The sequence below is a fragment of the Anser anser genome (genome assembly GCF_964211835.1).
Source record: "Anser anser genome assembly, contig: SUPER_17_unloc_2, whole genome shotgun sequence".
NCBI classification, from domain to species: Eukaryota; Metazoa; Chordata; class Aves; order Anseriformes; family Anatidae; genus Anser; species Anser anser.
The window spans coordinates 549,553-561,001 of record NW_028154219.1 but is presented as its reverse complement, the minus strand read 5'-3'; positions in this window follow the sequence as shown (position 1 = coordinate 561,001).

Sequence of the window (11,449 nt, the reverse complement as noted above, 5' to 3'; positions counted from 1 at the left end):
TTGTTAGTGTTCTGGTTTGTCCACTGCTTTCTTGTGGGGGATTTGAGTTGGCCATTACTGTTTAGGTGAATGCTGACTTCATATCTATGGTGCACTTTATTCTTAAAATGGGAAGTTTCTACCAATTTCCCGTCCAAACTTGCTCATAAGCCAACTGCAGTCATCATTTCAGATGTGTCTCCCAACTTACACATTTCCTATTTCTCCTTGATATTTACTCAAGAAATTCATTTACGTAGAGACAACATATTCTTCTCTCAACTGGCATCTGGCTGGGCAGAATGATGTCCTTTCATTCCCTTCCAGGCAATAGGCAACTTGTTCCTTCTGTCTTGTGAACTCTTCCTCCTAAGTTCAATGTGAATACAAGTGGCAGAACTGTGCCTCATGTCTCAAATGAGTGTCAGGGCTGCCTTGTCCAGTGTATTCATACTGGAGGGAAAAAAAAATGAATAGCCATACACACTGTATAACCACTAAACTTTTTCAGTCCTCCTTGTGCTAACAGTGCATGAACGTGAGGTTTTGTTGTCATTTTTGTTTGTTTGTTTGTTTGCTTGCTTTAAACTCCTGACTGCCATATAGCAAACATGACAAAAAAACACCCTTTTTTGAGAATCTCTGAGAATGGCTCTGCTTTGTATTATCACCTGTCACTTCACCTGAACCATTTCAATCACAAGCGATATCCTTCTGTCAGGCTTGGTAGTACTTCCCAACCTTATGTCCCCTGCAAATCTCAAAGCTCATGTGTAATTTTTAATCTTCAGCCACCATGTCCATACCGAACATATCTAACTTTGAAGTCAGCTCTGCCCTGAATAGGAGGTTGGGTTTTCAGAGGTCCCTTCCAGCCTACATTTCTCCATGAGTCTTTGCCTCCTTAGCAGCTGCAGTTTCAGAACTGTCTCTGAGAATTACCATAGGTAACGACTCCTTTGCTGGTAAGTCCCTCTTCAGTGTGAACAATTGTAAATTCCCTTTATTCACTTGCAGCCCCAAAGCCCAAATCCGTAGATAATGTATCAGAAGCTCACAGAAAGTGAAATAGATGTAATTCATCCCCTGTGTAGGGAAGAACTGGTCCTAGAAAGGAAAGCTATTAAATTATCTGGAAACAATTTAGCTCTGATAAATTATTTTGTAAATTACACATTACCCCCTCCTTCCCTGGTCTTAGCTGTTCTTGCTCCAAAACTTTGCATGGTGTTGATGTCAAACTAACAGGCCCACACTTGTCTGGATGACTCTTTACCCTCTTCTGGACAGAGGTGTATTTGTTACTCTCCCATTCTGGGGACTATCCCTGATTTGCACAATTGTTATGCATTTTTCCTACTTGACTTGTTGTTCTGTGTGCCAATGCTGTTAATAGGCTAGGTAGATATCAGCTTTTCATTTTTCACTTGAATCGCTATAGATTGTTATTTCACCTCAGATGATGTTGCGCCTAGTGCCCTACCCTCCTTTTCAATGGGAGTCCTGTCACTGCCCTTAATATCACATTGTTGTTGCTGTTAGATGCAGGAAATAAGATTTGCAGCATTTGAGACATCAGTAACTTTTGATCTATTTTTGCCTCAAGCGTGCAACTGTCCTAATTTGTTCTCTTTGTTCCCCCTGGTTTCTGTGGCTTAAGTACCACTTACTATTATTGTTTAATTTCCTATGTGAAGGAGGTTTTCGGTCATTCTTACTTTATTTCTGCAGTTTTTAACCTCTGAAACATGCCTTTTCTCATCGCTTTTTTCCTCTTTGAATTTTGAATTTTAACTATGCCTTCTCTGCACTCAAGTCCCAGAGCTGCTTAGTCAGACTCAATTATTCATTTCCTTAGATTTCAAAGTTTGCATTTCTAAGCCTCAAAACCTTCATTCTAAACCTGGTTTTGTCTGTCGTGAAATGTAAAATGAGAAAAGTCAGCTCATGATCACACTTTATTCAAATTTTACTACATTTAAACCCATACAGGAGCCAAGTCTAAAATGGTCTTATATTTTTTCACTTTTGGGAAGAAATCCATCACATAGTACACCTCTGTGAACATAAGTGGTAATTATCTTTCAATCTTTTGCTGGGAAGTTAAAGTCTCCCATAATTCCCATTATTGTTTACGTGTCTGATAACTGTACAGAGATAATTCACTATTAGACTGGAGCTAAGAGCAAAGAGCAGGCTAGCAAGGCTGTCTATCTTTAGCAGTGATTTGCACAAAACCACTCTTTTGCTGACCCATAACATTTAATTTCTCCATCCTCTGCTTCTTGCTAACACAAAGCACCATCTTATTCCATCCATTTGCCTTGGCTTCCAGCCTTCCTGAGATTTATCAGTACTTGTATGACATTCATGCCTTTGTTTCACCCTTCCTGTGTTGACACTTGTCATAACAGTTTTAGATCCTGAACATGATCATCTCAAAGTTTGCCTGACAGTTAGGTCTTCCTCACATTGTCATAGAGTATCAGGTCTCTACCACTTGAAATAGATTGGATTGGATTAGATTATTGGCACCGTCTCTTGTGCTGGTAGTCCATTATCTTCACAGTCCGTACAACTGGCCATCAGTGAACATGAAGTGGCCTTATCCTGCCCATTTACCTTTCTGGAAATCAGCCACTCTCTCTGCCTAGAACAGGGAATGGATTTTCCTCAACCTTTCTTCAAAAGCTCTGAAGTTTTCTGTGATCTTTCCAATTGTACGGTATGATAAGCTTTTGCTGCCACTGAAGGGTAGAAGTCATTATGAATAGTGCCAACAAAACAGAAACATAACAATGAAAACGATATTTTAATTCAGAATAGGTATTTGAAAAGTTCACCTTTTCTAGCACAAATGGGGAAAAGAAAAAAAGGAAGGAAAAAAAAAAAAAAAAAAAGCAGTCCTAAAACATCAAAACTGTGGCCAAAGAATTAGAAGAAACACTATTTTTCCAAAGCTGCAATGTTTTCCATTCATCTGGCTGGGCCAGCAGAGCACTGGAGACCTGGATGCACTGCACTCATGGCTGGTTCCCCTAAATGACCTGCAGGGAGATCTTCTTCTCTCTATCCCTCTGTTTCTCCTTTCAATCTCTGTTTTGTCTGTTTGTATCACTAGCTCTCAAATCGCCACTGATATATGCACGTGCAGCACCCAGCACAACCTTGTTTCAGGCTCCAGCGGGACCTTTAGGCATTACCATCCTGTAAACAAATAACAATGATAGTGAGTGTAATTACAATCGTCAAACTATTCCAGCTCCACATCATTAGCCATGCCCTGAGCTAAATAACATTTTAATCAGTTTGATATGTCATCTGTGGCTTTCTTCACTGTCACTTGCAATCCAGCAAACTCCTTCCTTCACGTTTCTAGATTAGACAGAGGGTTCTCAACTGCAGACATCCAATTCCCTGTTCAGGAAGCAGCGAGACCTTTCCTCTTCTCACAGATTTAAGATGATAGCCAAGCATCATGAGACACAGTGCGTATGTCTCCTAGGCCCATCCCATGAGAGCAGGACATTTACCACACATGAGAAGAAGACTTAATGCAGTGGCAAAGCAAAATACTCGGTGTCAAAGCCATGTCTAGATGATCATTAAAGACAGATCAAAATTACCCAATACAGGAGGAAAATCTATCGTTTGTAGAAGATTATGTTCTCTGATTATTAGTTTCAAAATTAGTTTTTCCTTTGGATTTCCTCTGAACTTAAACTTAGTTTGGAATGCCTTTGGTTTTGAATATTTCTGAAATCGTATTACTTCTCCTAAGTAAGTTGCTAGTCTGTTCTATTTACGTGAAATTCGAATAATATTGTGAAGTATCTGCCATCAGTTTTACTGTGTGCCAGGCTGAGTTCCCTGATGAATTTCAAATTTCAGATATGAAACAGTAAAGGTTAAAAAAAAAAATGTTACAAAGGGTACTTCATGCAGTAGCATAAACTTCTGTTTTCTCAAAACTTGTATCAGTTCATCTCACCAGGACCAGCAGGGGAAGCACACTCTGCCTAGGCACTGGCAAAGGGACACAGTGAGAGTGTAGGGTCTCTTGCTGGGGCCATTCAAAATTTGACTGTACAAGCCCCTGAGCAATATGACAGGGCTTTAAAAATGGCCCTGCTTGAAGTACGGGGGTGATCTGGAGACCTCTAAGGTGCTTTCCAACAAAAGCTTTTCTATAATTGTATGAAATCACCTGCAATAGATTAACCCTGGTCATTATTCCTATCACAGGAAATAACTGTGACACCTGGGTAACAGGTGAGCTTACTGCGACACCAGGGAGAGCCTTCCTGTACTTAAAGGCAACCTGTAGGAAAGCTGGGGAGGGAGTCTTTATCAGGGCCTGGAGTGACAGGACAAGGAGTAACCGCTTTAAACTGAAAAGTAGCACCCAGAAAGAACGGAGTCACGCAACAAGATTCATTTCCAAAACCACCTCATAGACACCTGGGCCAAAGAGCAGGGCCTTGAGCGGGTATATCACAATGACAGAGTTCATTTCCTTCCCAGTAGCTGGCACGTGCCGTTTTTTGGGATTTCGGGGCTACAGTGAGCTGCTAAGAGGGATGTCTTAGCTCTTGCAGGGCAGTGCTTCCACTAAGGCCAGGACTTTTCTGCATCTTCTACTGCCCTGCAAGCGAGGATGCTTGGGGCACACAGGAAGCTGGGAGGGGACACAGCTGCAGGGATTCCATAAGGCACAAGCAAATGCAGCCTTGGCTTGGTGACACTTTCTCTTGATTACTGCTCAACACAAATTACCTCGAGCAAGTCTACTGTGAGGACTAAAGGAAAGAGACGTATGGATGCTGCTAAGCTCTTCTAGCTTGTACCAGGTAGGAAAGATACCTCTGTAGCAGGCGTGAAGAGGATAGCACTAATTAATTAGATGAGAAGCGGAGGAAAGGCACTTAGAGGTAGTGAAAAGCAGTTAATGTGATGTTCCGGGGAAGCTTCAGTCTGCTTAAGGAGTAGCAAGAACAAGCCTAAAGTCATAGCCAAATACAAGAAAGAGAGGAGGACACGCAGCATGAGAAGCTCCCGAGAGAAAGGAGCTCTGTTTTGGGTAAAAATCAGTCCCTTTTTCTATCATGGAGACATCCAAGGGCGTAGGACACGTGCACTTCAGGGAACCAAGAGATGCTGTGCATTTCTCTCGTCCCCCTGACACAGCCACTAGGTGACGATGCTTCCAATTCTCTCTAAAGAAACCTTGCTTTCTCAGGCCCAGGTGTCCAGCTGCACACCAAGAACGTCCCTGGCTCCCAGGCACAGTTCCCAGGCCCAAGGCCGAGCTCCCCTCCGAACCCCCATTCCAGCAGACCTTGCTCCTGGCATTGTGGAGCAGCCATTTCATGTCAGCCTTTTCTCCTGGCAGTCAGCTTAGCGCCGTAACCTCTGCCATCGGGGCGCCCGAGAGCCGTGTGAGGTCAGCAGAGAGTCACTGTCAGCCTTTGACCTCACAAAGGTGGGTGGCCATAAGTGCCCTGAGCGTCCAGCTCGCATTGAGTACTGCTGGTGGCACTCGAGGCGTGGAGGTCTGCATGGTGCAATGGGAGACGCCGATGTCCTGCTGCTGGAACAAGAGGCGCTGATGTGCTGCTGGTGCAGGAGGAGACGTGAAGGTGCTGCTGCTTAGAGGTGCTGAGGAGCGGGCAGCCTCAGCGGGCAGCTGAATCAGAGGGCAGGGAAGCCAAGCAGCTTCCTTCTCTGGGGAAGGGGGCACAGAGAAAGTGATTGGAAATGGGGTACAAGCCCTCAGCCTCTAAAAGCAATCCCTCAGATGTTTAGGCATAGTAAAGTTAGGTATATCTATTTGACTCTAGACCCCAACATGTTTGTTAGTGTTCTGGTTTGTCCACTGCTTTCTTGTGGGGGATTTGAGTTGGCCATTACTCTTTAGGTGAATGCTGACTTCATATCTATGGTGCACTTTATTCTTAAAATGGGAAGTTTCTACCAATTTCCCGTCCAAACTTGCTCATAAGCCAACTGCAGTCATCATTTCAGATGTGTCTCCCAACTTACACATTTCCTATTTCTCCTTGATATTTACTCAAGAAATTCATTTACGTAGAGACAACATATTCTTCTCTCAACTGGCATCTGGCTGGGCAGAATGATGTCCTTTCATTCCCTTCCAGGCAATAGGCAACTTGTTCCTTCTGTCTTGTGAACTCTTCCTCCTAAGTTCAATGTGAATACAAGTGGCAGAACTGTGCCTCATGTCTCAAATGAGTGTCAGGGCTGCCTTGTCCAGTGTATTCATACTGGAGGGAAAAAAAAATGAATAGCCATACACACTGTATAACCACTAAACTTTTTCAGTCCTCCTTGTGCTAACAGTGCATGAACGTGAGGTTTTGTTGTCATTTTTGTTTGTTTGTTTGTTTGCTTGCTTTAAACTCCTGACTGCCATATAGCAAACATGACAAAAAAACACCCTTTTTTGAGAATCTCTGAGAATGGCTCTGCTTTGTATTATCACCTGTCACTTCACCTGAACCATTTCAATCACAAGCGATATCCTTCTGTCAGGCTTGGTAGTACTTCCCAACCTTATGTCCCCTGCAAATCTCAAAGCTCATGTGTAATTTTTAATCTTCAGCCACCATGTCCATACCGAACATATCTAACTTTGAAGTCAGCTCTGCCCTGAATAGGAGGTTGGGTTTTCAGAGGTCCCTTCCAGCCTACATTTCTCCATGAGTCTTTGCCTCCTTAGCAGCTGCAGTTTCAGAACTGTCTCTGAGAATTACCATAGGTAACGACTCCTTTGCTGGTAAGTCCCTCTTCAGTGTGAACAATTGTAAATTCCCTTTATTCACTTGCAGCCCCAAAGCCCAAATCCGTAGATAATGTATCAGAAGCTCACAGAAAGTGAAATAGATGTAATTCATCCCCTGTGTAGGGAAGAACTGGTCCTAGAAAGGAAAGCTATTAAATTATCTGGAAACAATTTAGCTCTGATAAATTATTTTGTAAATTACACATTACCCCCTCCTTCCCTGGTCTTAGCTGTTCTTGCTCCAAAACTTTGCATGGTGTTGATGTCAAACTAACAGGCCCACACTTGTCTGGATGACTCTTTACCCTCTTCTGGACAGAGGTGTATTTGTTACTCTCCCATTCTGGGGACTATCCCTGATTTGCACAATTGTTATGCATTTTTCCTACTTGACTTGTTGTTCTGTGTGCCAATGCTGTTAATAGGCTAGGTAGATATCAGCTTTTCATTTTTCACTTGAATCGCTATAGATTGTTATTTCACCTCAGATGATGTTGCGCCTAGTGCCCTACCCTCCTTTTCAATGGGAGTCCTGTCACTGCCCTTAATATCACATTGTTGTTGCTGTTAGATGCAGGAAATAAGATTTGCAGCATTTGAGACATCAGTAACTTTTGATCTATTTTTGCCTCAAGCGTGCAACTGTCCTAATTTGTTCTCTTTGTTCCCCCTGGTTTCTGTGGCTTAAGTACCACTTACTATTATTGTTTAATTTCCTATGTGAAGGAGGTTTTCGGTCATTCTTACTTTATTTCTGCAGTTTTTAACCTCTGAAACATGCCTTTTCTCATCGCTTTTTTCCTCTTTGAATTTTGAATTTTAACTATGCCTTCTCTGCACTCAAGTCCCAGAGCTGCTTAGTCAGACTCAATTATTCATTTCCTTAGATTTCAAAGTTTGCATTTCTAAGCCTCAAAACCTTCATTCTAAACCTGGTTTTGTCTGTCGTGAAATGTAAAATGAGAAAAGTCAGCTCATGATCACACTTTATTCAAATTTTACTACATTTAAACCCATACAGGAGCCAAGTCTAAAATGGTCTTATATTTTTTCACTTTTGGGAAGAAATCCATCACATAGTACACCTCTGTGAACATAAGTGGTAATTATCTTTCAATCTTTTGCTGGGAAGTTAAAGTCTCCCATAATTCCCATTATTGTTTACGTGTCTGATAACTGTACAGAGATAATTCACTATTAGACTGGAGCTAAGAGCAAAGAGCAGGCTAGCAAGGCTGTCTATCTTTAGCAGTGATTTGCACAAAACCACTCTTTTGCTGACCCATAACATTTAATTTCTCCATCCTCTGCTTCTTGCTAACACAAAGCACCATCTTATTCCATCCATTTGCCTTGGCTTCCAGCCTTCCTGAGATTTATCAGTACTTGTATGACATTCATGCCTTTGTTTCACCCTTCCTGTGTTGACACTTGTCATAACAGTTTTAGATCCTGAACATGATCATCTCAAAGTTTGCCTGACAGTTAGGTCTTCCTCACATTGTCATAGAGTATCAGGTCTCTACCACTTGAAATAGATTGGATTGGATTAGATTATTGGCACCGTCTCTTGTGCTGGTAGTCCATTATCTTCACAGTCCGTACAACTGGCCATCAGTGAACATGAAGTGGCCTTATCCTGCCCATTTACCTTTCTGGAAATCAGCCACTCTCTCTGCCTAGAACAGGGAATGGATTTTCCTCAACCTTTCTTCAAAAGCTCTGAAGTTTTCTGTGATCTTTCCAATTGTACGGTATGATAAGCTTTTGCTGCCACTGAAGGGTAGAAGTCATTATGAATAGTGCCAACAAAACAGAAACATAACAATGAAAACGATATTTTAATTCAGAATAGGTATTTGAAAAGTTCACCTTTTCTAGCACAAATGGGGAAAAGAAAAAAAGGAAGGAAAAAAAAAAAAAAAAAAAAGCAGTCCTAAAACATCAAAACTGTGGCCAAAGAATTAGAAGAAACACTATTTTTCCAAAGCTGCAATGTTTTCCATTCATCTGGCTGGGCCAGCAGAGCACTGGAGACCTGGATGCACTGCACTCATGGCTGGTTCCCCTAAATGACCTGCAGGGAGATCTTCTTCTCTCTATCCCTCTGTTTCTCCTTTCAATCTCTGTTTTGTCTGTTTGTATCACTAGCTCTCAAATCGCCACTGATATATGCACGTGCAGCACCCAGCACAACCTTGTTTCAGGCTCCAGCGGGACCTTTAGGCATTACCATCCTGTAAACAAATAACAATGATAGTGAGTGTAATTACAATCGTCAAACTATTCCAGCTCCACATCATTAGCCATGCCCTGAGCTAAATAACATTTTAATCAGTTTGATATGTCATCTGTGGCTTTCTTCACTGTCACTTGCAATCCAGCAAACTCCTTCCTTCACGTTTCTAGATTAGACAGAGGGTTCTCAACTGCAGACATCCAATTCCCTGTTCAGGAAGCAGCGAGACCTTTCCTCTTCTCACAGATTTAAGATGATAGCCAAGCATCATGAGACACAGTGCGTATGTCTCCTAGGCCCATCCCATGAGAGCAGGACATTTACCACACATGAGAAGAAGACTTAATGCAGTGGCAAAGCAAAATACTCGGTGTCAAAGCCATGTCTAGATGATCATTAAAGACAGATCAAAATTACCCAATACAGGAGGAAAATCTATCGTTTGTAGAAGATTATGTTCTCTGATTATTAGTTTCAAAATTAGTTTTTCCTTTGGATTTCCTCTGAACTTAAACTTAGTTTGGAATGCCTTTGGTTTTGAATATTTCTGAAATCGTATTACTTCTCCTAAGTAAGTTGCTAGTCTGTTCTATTTACGTGAAATTCGAATAATATTGTGAAGTATCTGCCATCAGTTTTACTGTGTGCCAGGCTGAGTTCCCTGATGAATTTCAAATTTCAGATATGAAACAGTAAAGGTTAAAAAAAAAAATGTTACAAAGGGTACTTCATGCAGTAGCATAAACTTCTGTTTTCTCAAAACTTGTATCAGTTCATCTCACCAGGACCAGCAGGGGAAGCACACTCTGCCTAGGCACTGGCAAAGGCACACAGTGAGACTGTAGGGTCTCTTGCTGGGGCCATTCAAAATTTGACTGTACAAGCACCTGAGCAATATGACAGGGCTTTAAAAATGGCCCTGCTTGAAGTACGGGGGTGATCTGGAGACCTCTAAGGTGCTTTCCAACAAAAGCTTTTCTATAATTGTATGAAATCACCTGCAATAGATTAACCCTGGTCATTATTCCTATCACAGGAAATAACTGTGACACCTGGGTAACAGGTGAGCTTACTGCGACACCAGGGAGAGCCTTCCTGTACTTAAAGGCAACCTGTAGGAAAGCTGGGGAGGGAGTCTTTATCAGGGCCTGGAGTGACAGGACAAGGAGTAACCGCTTTAAACTGAAAAGTAGCACCCAGAAAGAACGGAGTCACGCAACAAGATTCATTTCCAAAACCACCTCATAGACACCTGGGCCAAAGAGCAGGGCCTTGAGCGGGTATATCACAATGACAGAGTTCATTTCCTTCCCAGTAGCTGGCACGTGCCGTTTTTTGGGATTTCGGGGCTACAGTGAGCTGCTAAGAGGGATGTCTTAGCTCTTGCAGGGCAGTGCTTCCACTAAGGCCAGGACTTTTCTGCATCTTCTACTGCCCTGCAAGCGAGGATGCTTGGGGCACACAGGAAGCTGGGAGGGGACACAGCTGCAGGGATTCCATAAGGCACAAGCAAATGCAGCCTTGGCTTGGTGACACTTTCTCTTGATTACTGCTCAACACAAATTACCTCGAGCAAGTCTACTGTGAGGACTAAAGGAAAGAGACGTATGGATGCTGCTAAGCTCTTCTAGCTTGTACCAGGTAGGAAAGATACCTCTGTAGCAGGCGTGAAGAGGATAGCACTAATTAATTAGATGAGAAGCGGAGGAAAGGCACTTAGAGGTAGTGAAAAGCAGTTAATGTGATGTTCCGGGGAAGCTTCAGTCTGCTTAAGGAGTAGCAAGAACAAGCCTAAAGTCATAGCCAAATACAAGAAAGAGAGGAGGACACGCAGCATGAGAAGCTCCCGAGAGAAAGGAGCTCTGTTTTGGGTAAAAATCAGTCCCTTTTTCTATCATGGAGACATCCAAGGGCGTAGGACACGTGCACTTCAGGGAACCAAGAGATGCTGTGCATTTCTCTCGTCCCCCTGACACAGCCACTAGGTGACGATGCTTCCAATTCTCTCTAAAGAAACCTTGCTTTCTCAGGCCCAGGTGTCCAGCTGCACACCAAGAACGTCCCTGGCTCCCAGGCACAGTTCCCAGGCCCAAGGCCGAGCTCCCCTCCGAACCCCCATTCCAGCAGACCTTGCTCCTGGCATTGTGGAGCAGCCATTTCATGTCAGCCTTTTCTCCTGGCAGTCAGCTTAGCGCCGTAACCTCTGCCATCGGGGCGCCCGAGAGCCGTGTGAGGTCAGCAGAGAGTCACTGTCAGCCTTTGACCTCACAAAGGTGGGTGGCCATAAGTGCCCTGAGCGTCCAGCTCGCATTGAGTACTGCTGGTGGCACTCGAGGCGTGGAGGTCTGCATGGTGCAATGGGAGACGCCGATGTCCTGCTGCTGGAACAAGAGGCGCTGATGTGCTGCTGGTGCAGGAGGAGACGTGAA